The 13,053-nt window shown below is 41.4% G+C and overlaps 1 protein-coding gene across 6 annotated transcripts in view; it reads left to right on the top strand.

The window, feature by feature from the left end:
- GRIA3 (glutamate ionotropic receptor AMPA type subunit 3) overlaps positions 1 to 13,053 on the top strand; it is a 308,559-nt gene that overhangs the window by 174,037 nt on the left and 121,469 nt on the right. The gene's annotated exons all lie outside the window — the stretch shown is intronic.

Genomic DNA, 13,053 nt, shown 5'->3' on the forward strand with positions numbered 1-13,053 from the left:
ATGTGTAGCAATGAATGCACAGCCTATGGCTTAAACCTTTACAAAATCCTTGCAAAGCTGTTCTCTCTGCCACTCCATACCATGGATGCATGTTTCCCAGGGGTGAAGGCTAATGTGGAGCCAGGGCTTTTTGTTTATTTGTTCCTTATGACCTCAAGCTCTTTTCAGCAAAAGGCACAGCCCTTTGATAGCAATGCAGTTCTGGGAGACACAACTCCATTATGTGCTGGCTCATCTAACAAGACAGAATGCAGATTCTGATTTAAAAGCAGGCTCCTTTAATGAGTTTTGGTTAGGCTTAAAGGATAAATAGTTGTGATTACTGTCAGTTGGCATAGGTTGTAAATCTCTGTCTTAGATGCTTATATTCCATTAAGGGGGACTCAAATGGGCATCACAGTACAATTCCCTTTAAAAAGTGGAATCTGGACCAAAAAAGCAGCTTCAAAAACAGTCATTTGTGCATCCCCAAATGGTCAAGTTCTTGGTCTTCCAGGGTTTTGTACTGGGTTATGAGTTTTTCACGTATTTTTATCATTGTACAAATTCTTATTACTGTTGGCTGCCAGAGCTTGGGAAGAGATAGGTAATTAGAACATATCAGAACAGTGAAGGGAAACCAAGTATTCACATAAAAAATGAGAAGATAAAGCCATCCCACTGTCACTGTGGCTTACACTAACCTCGTGGTACCGCAGTGCTGTGCCAGCACGTAATTTCAAGTCAAAGATTTATATTAACACGAGTGAAGACGGATCTGATTTTGTAGTGCAAAATGCTAACTGTGTGCACTCTGATTTCTTCCCAAAGCTCACAAAGCCGAAATCCCTTTCAGCTCTGCAGGCGCACCTCCTAAGAAATTAGAACATCACGTACCATCACAAAGATATGATGCTGAACATCCTGCCAACTGTCATCCTCTCACCTCTCAAGGGGTGTAGTTCAGAAGGTACTTGGTTTACGGCAGAGTAGAAGGAAAACATAAAAAGAGGAACACGCCTAGCATACCCATATACTCTAAAACCACAACTCTGATTAGGAAACTTTCCTGGATTAAAGCAAGAATAAATACTGCCTTGTAGAGCTTTACATATTTTTTTTAAAGCAATTTTGCACAGCATCTTCTTCGATCCTTTGAGTTTGGTAGCGTTCATAGTGTTTTCTCCATTACATAGATGAGAAACAGACATAAGAAGGTTAAATAACTCGCCTGAGATCACATAGGTAAGAGCGCTGAATTCTTCTAGTTTCTAAAAGAGCTATGCCCACTCTATGTCTAGAAGGACACATTTGGACAGCAGCCATGGAAGTCTTGCTATACCATCTTAACTATGTCCTGCCCCAGTCAGCTCCCCTGCTTTTGGAAAGATATGGCAAATAACCTTTACTTTGCTGCTGCTGCTAAGTCACTTCAGTCATGTCCGACTCTTGGCAACCCCATGGACTGCAGCCTACCAGGCTCCTCCGCCCATGGGATTTTCCAGGCAGGAGTACTGGAGTGGGGTGCCATTGCCTCCTCCAAACCTTTACTTTAGGCTTGGGCGTTTCTCTTTCCGCCTTCATCACTCTGTTTCCTGAAAGAACAATTAAGATCCATCTGGGACTAATTATAGCGATTCTTGAATTTGAACCTGCAGCCATTACCCAATTGAGGTCACTTATTTTAAATTAACTTGCCTGGTCAGAACACAGGTTTGGTTATCTTCAGAGCCCAGTGCAGATAGGCACCAGCTCACTCAGACTTTTAATTAACCAGCTAAATAACCTGCGCTGTGACAAACTGCCTATGATGGGATGGAGTCGTTCATTTGCATTCAGACAAGGATCAAAATGCATTGTCAGAGCTTCAGGGACTGAGTCCTAGAAACCTTCACACAGTCTCTTGTTCAAGGCTGTGAGCCTCTTGCCTTTGGTTCCTTCTAATTAGTTTTCCTGTGCTTTTGTTCAGATTATCCAACATTCATCACAAGTGCAGCCTGTGATTAAACAATGACAACTCGTGTCATATGCTGATAGGGAATCGAAAATTGGAGTCGTAATCGTACGAACCAAGCCCATGGCTTTAAGAAATAATTAGGGGAAACCAAAGGAAAATTCCCAGGGTGCCCCACAATAAAGGAGAATTTCCAAAGATTCAGGCTAAAACTGCTCCGCACTTAGGTAATAATCATAATAACAGGAGGTGCTCAGTCTTTATTGAATTGAATCCATAGTGGGAGCTGATCATTCCACAGAAACCATGATAGCTCTTATGATTAGTAATTATTATTATGGCTGCTCACACTTAGTGACTGGGCTTGGAGTCAGACACATCTGATTTCTACTCCAGGCTTCACCATTTTCTGCCTGTGAGGCCTCAGGCAAATCAGCCAACAGTTCTTTGTGCTTCCATTTCCTAACATGGAAGATGAAATTAATAAATAGTGCCTAACTTGCAAGGTTGTGGTGGGGATTTGATGAAATAAAACATGTTAAAAAAATCACTTTCCACAGTGCCTTGTACAGAGTAAGTGCTCAATAAATGTTAGTTTATGTTTGTCTTCTGACCTATCATGGTGACCTATCATGGTGACCTTGTCCAGGGCATCTTCCCACCTGGGATCCTCCTTCCCTTCTCTCTGCCAAAAACAATTCCCCGAATCATTCAACATTTAGTCTAAAAGATATCTTCCTCCCCAGGGGGAAAGTCTTCCAGCATCTGGACTTGGTCAATGCCCATCCCCTTTACTTTTCTAGATTTTGTATTATTTTAAATGGCACCTTCGATCAACTGCTTCATGAGCAATGTGGACTTTTCTCCAGGGTGTACTTAAGCCTTCCACGTTAGAAACATTAAGTACCACATTGGTGCCATACAATGGGGGTACAAATTGAGTAAAGAGAGAGGGGTGGAGGCTTTCTGGTGACCCAGTGGTCAAAACTCCATGCTTCCAATGCAGGGGGCCTGGATTTGATCCCTGTCCTGTCGGGGAAGTAAGATCCCACATGCTACACAGTGTGGCCAAAAAATAAATTAAATTACTTTACAAAAAAACAAAGACGGAGGCATAAAGGGAAGTAATATTGCTTTAGCCCCCTTATATCTCGAGCCCTCTGCTTGGAATTCTGCATTTATGCCTTACAATAACCATAATGCAATAGGTGTCATTATGAGCCCTAGTTTACGTATGTGGGAAGTGAGGCTCAGTGAGGGAAATGACTTGTCCAAGGTCACTCAGCTACAATGAGGAGAAACTGGTGTTCTAGGTCAGTCTGACTCCATAGGCCATTCCCACAACCATCACACTTTACTACCTACCTCATTCTTTTTACCAATTGCAGTGATGCAAATCAAAGCAATATGTAGATAACAGAATGCAGCATATGTGACATAAGGTCACTGCAGTTACAGCAGATACTGCCGGTGCCCCCCCTTGTTGGGCACTTGCCTTTTTCATACATGCCAACAGCACCTATTGTCAGCATGTGCCATTCTCACTTGAAGTCAGATAAATCAGACTTGTAGGGGAGGAATTAATCCTTCTGACAGAAGCTACCAGCCGGTGGTGATGGGAACTGAAAGACACAGCAGACCCAGAGGTGCTTAGACCCCCCCGTTCATCCGTGCACATTTGCTGGCTTCTTTCCCTTTGCTATGTCCCCACTCCCCTACCAGCGCGTCCTGGAATCATTCCCCAGTGAAACCACTGGTCCTCTAATCTCTGTCTCAGGGTCTACCCAGAAATTCCCCCTTTGGCACCTTTCCCAGGCGTCTGCGCAGGTGTCCTCAGGCTGGCCCCTACCTGCCCAGGGCTTCCCAGGGCAGTTCTCCAAGGGTGCACCCCATAAGTTCAATATCTCCCTTCCTACTCCTTTCCATGAGACTCAGTCATGGACGATCCTGCTTTTAGTTTTTCAAAGTGCATTTATTATCATACAGATAGCTTTAAGTTCTTTAAGTTCGGTGCGCATCACAGTCAACTGTGTGTTAAAACGAGACTCCAGGGTCCTAAACCAGACTCTGTGAATCAGACTCTCTGAAGAGTGGTGCCCAGGTACTTGCATCTTCACAGACACCCCAGGTGATCCATCCCGCCCCAAGGTTGAGCCTCCAAGGAAGGTGGATCGTGTTCCTTAGTGTTCTCTCTACCGCCACAGCCTCTGTGGATTCAAGTGAGAAAGCCTGGAACAGCCATGCCTCCTTGCTCCTGAAATGAAGCGTAGATTGGCCAAGTCCAATTGTTACTGTCAGAGTGGGGCAATCCAAGACCCCTGAGTAATGGTGTAGACATCCATCTTACTGACTGTGCCAAATTTCTGCTCTCACCCCTCTCACTGTCCCCCCACCCCCATTCTCTTCTGTGGCAGAAACACTGTGACACCTACACATGAAAAATTAGGTGATGGCCTGCGCTTCTTTGTCTGTGGGCAGAACCATCCCCTGCCTCCCCACACACAACTTCTTCCGAGACACACTTTCTAGGTGGTTTGAATTCATGGTCCTGATCAATGTTGGAGGCAGGACAGTGGCAGGTGGCAGTGCGAATTACTTTGCTGTTGGTTTACCCCCAGTTCAATTCACCCCTCTGCTCTAAGTGCAAACCTCAGCTCCTTCCCTGTACCTCCAACCCAGAGCTATCCAGATCAGTGCCCTCGATACCCCTCCACACCAAGTTCTGATGTCTCTCCAAATCCCTCACCCCATAGCACCAGGAAACTACATCTCTCCATTTTAAGAATGAGGACATAAAATCAGGGAAGGCTTCATGGAGGAGGCTGCATATGCGATGTGCCTTGAAGAATAGATGTGATTGCTACAGAGAAGGATAGATAGGGGAAACATCGCAGTAGCAATAAAGAAGGGGAAATGTAACTAAGATAGGTAGGATAAGCGTTGGGCACTGTGTTAGGAGCTGTAGACATTGATACAGCATTTCATTTATTCCTCACTGAGATTCTGTGAGGTAGGTACTAATGATAGACCCATTTTACAGACAAGTTCATTGAATCAGAGAGTTTAAGTTAACTGCCCAAAGTCACATAGCTATTAAAGGGCAAAGTAGGGACCTAAACCCAGGTAGTCTAGCCTATACTCTTGACCACCCTACTTCACTGCCTCTCAACTATTATGTTCCCTGTTTTACAGCTTGAACACTGAAACTGAGAGGTCAGGTAATTTGCCTAATGTTTCACAACTTGGACTTGGCAAAGCTAGGATGCACTGCCCTTAGCAGATCACCTTTTCTTTACTATATAACCACTTATACCCCTTCTAACTTAGCTTTTCCAGTGAACCATATCAGTCACAATTTCTTATGGAGCCAGCCCTGGCTTACCATTACAACAAATCCCTATAGTTGGTCCAAATAAAAATCTCCCCTCTAGTGTGTAAGCACTGTAAAACAGCAAGACTGTCCTGAAATCAAGAGAAATCGCCCTCTGAAATAGATATCTCTTTGTTTTCAAAATAGCATTCTCTTTAAGTCACCTGTTTGTCAGGCTCCCAATTATAAAAACCACAGGAAAAAAATTCTTTAGTTGGAGACAAAGTCCTTTCTATCTCTAGCAGGTTATGAGTTAATCATTCTCAGTATGCTGTACATATTTCTGTTCTCACACTTCTCCTGATGGGTTATAGCTGTCTCTTAACTTGGCAATCTTTCCTACTCTAATGGTGAGATCCTCCAGGCTAGGCACCAGGTTCTGGTGACCTCTGCCTCCCCAGTGTCTGGGCCCAGGATCGGTACAGAGCAGGCCTTCAACAAATGTTCACTGAAAGAAGGAATGAATGAAATGTGGTTAAGAGAAGCAGCCGTTCCATCCACTGGGTACTTCTGAGTCCAGTGGTATGCAGGTAAACTGACTTTCAAGGTGAGGCTGGGGGGAGTTCTAATTTGTAGTGTTGGCTAATTTCTGTGATGTATTGGATTACCCCAAAAAATTCATTTGGGCTTTTGCATACCATCTTACAAAAACTCAAACTAACTTTTTGGCCAGACCAATAAATACTTCCACTATGGCTGACTTCAAGCTACCAATAGTTTATTGTATCAGCATGATCACAAAAGTGCATGAGCTATCAGATGAGGAAGAGAATGGAAATTCAAATAGCGAAAGTGAAAGACCAAACCACACATTTGCAAATTAGGAGAATTCTATATTTTACAGCCCAGAAACTAAGTTTCTATCATTTGTCATCCATTTGCAAATTGAGATAAACTTAAACGACACGGCTCCCAGAAGAGAGAGAAACTTGCCAAATAAGGAACTATCCTGAAAACCAAAAGCCCAGGAAGCACACTGGGTTTCTGAGATATATTTTCTTTTATTTGAAAATGAAGACATGTTTACTTGCTTCCTTCAGCAATCAGAAAATTTCCCAGAGTAGGGTGTCAAATGTTGGAAGCGTTGCACAGACAGAAAATGCATTCACAGAGGCAAAATCAAGGAGTTCGAAGGAGAACATCTCATTTTCCACACCCGTGTTTCTTCCTCTCCCCTCCCAGCTTAAAGGCCTCTACATCCTGATGAACCTGGGTGTCTAAAACTCTACCCGACCGTCCATGGCTCGGCTTTGCACAGTGTAATGGAGCTAATAAGTAAATGGTAGGATTTGAATCCAAAATCACCTGACTCCAAGGTTCACAGCTCTTTCTAGAATAGCATCTTTAACAAATACTTCTTGTAAGCTTTCAGGGTGATTCATATCACATCTATGAAGAGTTTTAGACTCTTACAAGTTTCAACTCTATCATTTCAGGTGAGATACTAGAATTCTTGATCCTGATAAATATCTACAGATGGGAAAGTGTGGGTCCTGGGCCAGTGAAGGAAGTCTTGCAATATCCCGCCCATATCCAAGTGGTTGTGGCTGGGAAAAAACACATGTTGGAATGACTACTCAGCCTTATGCCAGATGATGCCTTTCCTTTTCCTTTAATCCAAGTAACGAATCCAGTGGCACTGCCAAGCCTTCTACTCACCACTTGTACAGTCCTTCAAGTAGGTCTTGACATTCAAGATTATAGGGCTTTGGGTCCAATTTTACAACATCTACAGAGAAAAGAAAAAAGATACAACTTGATATAGCATAAAGTTGATATGCATAAAGATACAACTTGATATAGCATAAAGTTGTAAATATTAAAACAAAAGTTGTAAGTGTGAACATAAAAGTTGACAGTAATTTCATAAAAGAATGCATAAAGGACACTGCTATTTAAAATATATTGTTTAAAATAAGTTATCAGTGATTTAGGGAGATAGCTGATACAAAATGCAGAGACTACAAAAGTCAGACATACGGCTATGTTGGAAAGAAATTAATATTCTTTCTTGCTGTATTACTCTGGGTTGAATAGTGGTTTAAATCACCCATACCTCGCCTCTTGGGAAAAAACCTAGAGTATTGCAAATAGAAATAGGGTGGTGTGAAAGGTCTTCTAGATGAGATACTTTAAGAAAAGACACAGTGTTTGGAAATGCATCATTTTACCGGAAGTTAGGCTGATGGAAAAGTCCAGATATTTTAAGTATTTATTATTTGCCCTATGACCAAGAACTCTAGCCGATCAAAGCTGCTGGGCTTCCTAGGTGGGGCAGTACAAGTAAATTGCCTTAGGAAAGCCTTTGTAAGTTTCCACATTTGTCATTTGTACGCAGCCTTGGGCATTATCTGCTACCTCCCAAACTGCCCATCATCTTGCTCCCTTACAAGACTCATGACCCTTTGAAAGTAGATGGAGATACTCTTAAGATTTGAACCATAAGGCAAATAAAACTTGTTTTGTCCGGACAGGAAGGCATGGTCTGTATTCTCTTCCCTAAAGACACAGCTGCATTAAGGCAATATTCGCCACTACTCCTGACGGTACACCAGAGGATTTGCAATGACATCTGGATGAATAGATTTTGTTTTCACACAGTTGTATTTATTTTCTTGTATGTAGTTTCATGGATATTATTGCTTTGGACACTGCTAAATTTAAGTAAACAAGCAGCTATAGAGATAAATATCAAGAAAATGATAGTGTGGTATGTGGATAGATACAAATTATTAAGGAAATTTCTGAGGATATGAAATTTGAGAAATAATGTTTTACGGTTAATACAATGAGGCATTCTCACCAAGATCAACATGTGTTGAAATGGTCTTTTAGTCCTCCAGGCAAGAATGATGTTGCTCCTGTAACTTAGTTGTGGCCATTTATTGCCTCTTATTTGTATGTTCTCTTTGCCTCTCCCGCTATTTAAATCTTCTGCATATTCTATTCAGTCACAGTGAATGTAATATTGAAATCTGGAAAGTGAAACTTCCCAAAGACATGTTCTTGGGTGAAATCTTTGTCCTCTAATCCTCACATCCTAGCATTTTATTGGATGCCCTATTCAATTGCTTTCTCTCTGCATAAGCTTTCCCTGTAGACTGTATACACGCTGATGAAATTTCTCGGTTATCCTCCCATTTTCCTTCTTTGTGAAAAGCTTCAGCCTTTCTTTTTCCATCTGCACCCTCCCCATCGCCATTGGACTGACTCTGGTATGGGTGACTGACTCTTTTCTGCTTCACTAATCCAGCACATTTATTCAAGTCAGATGCCTGCAATATGAATTCCTGACATTCAGTGTGTGCAGATTGAGATTATTAGAAAAATAATTCTAAAGAAATTGACTTCTGATATATGTTTACTAAGACTAAAGCAATTTAGTAGCTTGGGGTTTTCATTCAAGAAAATGAACGGCTTTTATCTTATCTGATGGAAGGTTTCTTCTGGGAAGTCTGGCATATTCTGAGGCTGATTTCTGCTACATATATCAGAAGTTAATTCCTTTAGAATTATTTTTCTAATCTCAGTCTGCTGAAATTAGATAGGTTGCCACAGGATAGCAGTATCTTCTTGTAACTGAGGAAGCAGAAAAGGGAGAGCAATTGAAAAAAATGTCTTCTCTTTGAACACACACACACACACACACACACACGTGGTCTAATAGTTTTTTCTTAAAGAGAAAATATCTATACAATGGGTAAATCTGGTGAATTAACATCAGAAACCTGCTTCATCTCACTCCCCAGCTCTCCAAACATTCTCAGGATACCTAAATCAAAGAGAAACAGATTAAGGTGAACAGCAAGGCATGTTCTGTACTCAAAGTAAGATCAATCTTTATACATAGATCCTTTTTTGGCACTGATGTAGAAAACCCAAACATGGAGATACTTAGGTCTGCAAATAACTTAATCTGCATACCAGATGGATCTAAGGGGAAAAAACATAGACACTTTTCCACACATACTTTTTTTTTTAATGTGAGCATAGAAAAACAGATGCTTTTGCTCCCAAAGGGTCTGTGGGCCTCTCTCAAGTAGTCTTATGGAGCAATTTAACTTCAAATTTCTAAAATTATGCAGATTAAGCATTAAATCGGAAAAGAAAGGGCCTCTAGAAAAGCAACTCAACATTTTCTGAATTATTTTTAGCTGCTCAATAATACCCAGCCCCCAATTTCACAGAGAAGTGGATGGAGGTGTCAACAAGGGGACGTCTCCCCCCAGTGGGTCAACTATGATTCACTGACTTCTGTAACAAATAATTTAATGCTCTGCTACATGCATGGTTCAGTGAGTTCATATATAAGAGCTTTTTCTTCTGTGAATAAAACTATTGTCTAAGTCTCACTGAAGGAGGATTGTGGCACTTTTTCCTTTCAGGTCCTATTTGTGGGCACAAAAATAAATCTCCTTAAAACAATGAATTTTATCTACATTTCACACTTGTTCCCTTCTTGCATTGATCATATCTGCCATCACATCAAGCCATCCATCTTCTTCAACAAATCTTAGACAGGCACAGCGAATACACAACATGGATTTGGGAATTGGGTATTTCCTCCTGAAATGTCACAGTAGACTGTAAAATGGCTTTTATACTTGAAGTTCTGAAACTAATTCAGGAAGAGCGATTATAATTGCTATAAAAGCAAAGTTGAATATTCTCTTGGTTACCAGAGTCATTAAAGAACTGAGGGTACAATTTATGCCTTGTTCATTTGTAACAGATGGAAAGAAGAAAATTTAAGACTAACTGAACAAGAACCACTGTCATTAACTAGTTCATTTGTGCACAGTATTACACACACGCCTTCCATCCCACCCTTCTTCCCACAAGCCCTGCACCAAAAATTCAAAAAAAGGAAAGACCAAGAGCAAAACATGACACTTTTGGCAGTGAGGCCTCACTTAGCTCACATCCATAGGATTGTTGCCGTCCTACGTAAGTAAGATCTTGAGATAATTGAAATGTACTATCTTAGGTATTGGGAATTTGAGCATTTCTGATGGAAACCTTCCCTAAAATGTATTCTAATTTCCCCAGGTTTTTCAGCAGAAATTACTGAACACAACAAGCCATACCCTGATGACTCAGGCACTCAGGATGAACATCCATGATTATACTGTAGTACAATGTCATCTATTTTTTTTCCCCGGACTCCTCCTTCCTCTTTAAGTCAGTCCATCACTTCCTCTGCTGCCAATGTACCTCATTCTAACATCACTCCCCTCTCTCCATAGACACCTCCTTCAATCTGTAGCTTTTCATTTACTGTGAACTGGAAAACCAAGATTGGTAGGAACTGTAAGTTAACTAAGAGTGAAGAAGGCACTGAAAGGAAAGATGAAGAAATAATTACAGCCTTTAACTCTCTGTGACACCTAAAGGTTCCTATCTTTAGATAACTTTCCCATCTCTTCCAGTTTAAGCTTAATTTCAAAAGGGCAGTACTGTGAGAGAGCTAATTCAAATAAGTGAGTTTATTTGACACAGACCATCTGGGCATGAGTTAAAGTGGGTATTCTAATAGCTTCAAGTTTTTCTGAAACAGAAACGATATCTTAGTAAATGACCCCTCTCCACAGTTATTTAACCCCACATCATTACATGATGCACATCCCAAATCCTTTTACAAATGTTATTCAGTTTGATCCTGACAACGCTGCTGAGATAGGAAAGGCCAGGCTCATGGTCCAAGATTATAGATAAGGTGATGGAGGCTGGAGAAAGTGGTTTGCCTCTAATCAAGCTGAGTACATGACAAGGTTGGGCACCTGGGTTCTCTTTGAGGGGGCTCATCTAACAATACTTATGTTTTCTATGGCTCCCTCTTGTCTTCCTGATTCTCCAAAGGAGACTAAAGCCTGTGTCTGGCAAGACAGACTTACTCTGTTTCCTTTGGGCTCACTTCTTTATTTCTCTCCAAGCTCTCCCAGATGTCTCAGGAATCTGACTCATTTTTCTAACAGAACTCAAACCCCCCTGATTTTATTGTGTTGAGGGTTGTCAGGGAATTAAAAATTCAACAAATGTATGGTCCCAACTTGCCATCAAAAGTTAACAGATGTCACCAAGAAGGATGTTTTTTGCCAGCGGACACTGAAGAATACATCCCAGCAGATACCTAACAGCTCATTTTATGTCATGGCGGTGTGAGAAATCACCTCCTCAAGACAATCATTAACCTTTCATTCCCTCCATAAGAAATCAGTTAGATATGTGGCTTATATTTTAAATTACTTGAACTCAGCTCTCTCCCTCTCTGGACTTGAAATGACTGAAAATAAGCATGCTATTTACATACGTGTTTCCATTCCTCTATCCCTCCCAGCAGACTGTGGATGTCTCTTCGTCCTCTTCTCCAAGAACATAAAGTCATTATTGACATTTCACATTTAGCACATATTAAGAAACCATGTAATGTACTGCCAAGAGTGGGTTCTGGAGGTACACAGACCTATGTTCTAAGTCCAGCTTTAGTATTTCTTAGCTATATGGCCTTGGGTAAATTACAAAAATTCTCTTTGGTTGAGATTCCTCATCTCAGAATGAAACCAGTGGTACTTAAGCTGTTAAATTGTTCCAGGGAATACAGCACCTAGCATAGTGCTTACATATACTAGGCATTCAGTTAAGGGTAGCTGGTTTTAATATTATCATAGCGGCCCTTTATATGTAGTTCTGGTCTGAGATGTACACAATGTTGTTTTCTCCAATTGTTCTTAGACCCTTGACAGCTGTGTCCATAGAGGAATGTATGATGAAGTTTAACGGCCCTTTATTTGCACAAGTTCCAAATACGATATTCATACTTTTGTGTTATTTTTCTAGAAGAGGGCTCGTAAAGTGAAATTAGCTTCAAGCTTCTGTAAAACCTGGTTCTGCCTCTGGAAGTGTCTTTAACCTCTATTTTATCCCCCGCCCTGTTCCCATTCCCATATACTACTCTGCACATAGTCAGTCCTCAATAAAATGACATTTTATAAAATCCTTAATTAACCAGGATTTTTCCTGTACTTAACTGTAAGGAAATAAGCTTATGTCAGGTATTTTGTCAAAAACTTCCAACTTCCAACCGATACCTTTAGTTGGAAAGTATTCAATCCACCTATATGTTTTCAGATAATAAAAATGCACTGTGTGAACTGTAAAACTTGGTGCTGATACAGTGTTTCTCATGAAAATTAGGCTAACAGTGATGACCTTAAGGCATGGCTTCTCAGCCTCAGCACTACTGACACTTCGTGAAATCGTGTCCGACTCTTCGTGACCCCATGGACTGTAGCCCACCAGGCCCCTCCATCCATGGAATTTTCTAGGCAAGAGTACTGGAGTGGGTTGCCATTTCCTTCTCCAGGGGATCTTCCCGACCCAGGGATCGAACCCGGGTCTCCCTCATTGCAGGCAGACGCTTTACCATCTGAGCCACCAGGGAATCGCTACTGGCTGGATAATTCTTTGCTGTAGGGCTGCCCTGTGCACTGTCACCCCTCCCAGATAGGACAACCAAAATGTCTCCAGGCATCACCAGATGTCCCCTAGGGGAAAAGTCCCCTCCCCCACAGCCTAGGGTGTCACAGTCAGCACCAAAAGAGGTACAGATGTTCACAAGTCTTTCATATTAAGGTGGGAAAAGGCAGGCGTGCATTTTAGGAAAGTTTTTTTTTTCCCCTCAAATCACTTCTGCTAGAAAAGTTTTCAATAAGCCAAAGCAACCTCGATTAACCTGAAAATCCCATTAACC

Source organism: Bos javanicus, chromosome X (assembly GCF_032452875.1).
Source record: "Bos javanicus breed banteng chromosome X, ARS-OSU_banteng_1.0, whole genome shotgun sequence".
Classification (NCBI taxonomy): Eukaryota; Metazoa; Chordata; class Mammalia; order Artiodactyla; family Bovidae; genus Bos; species Bos javanicus.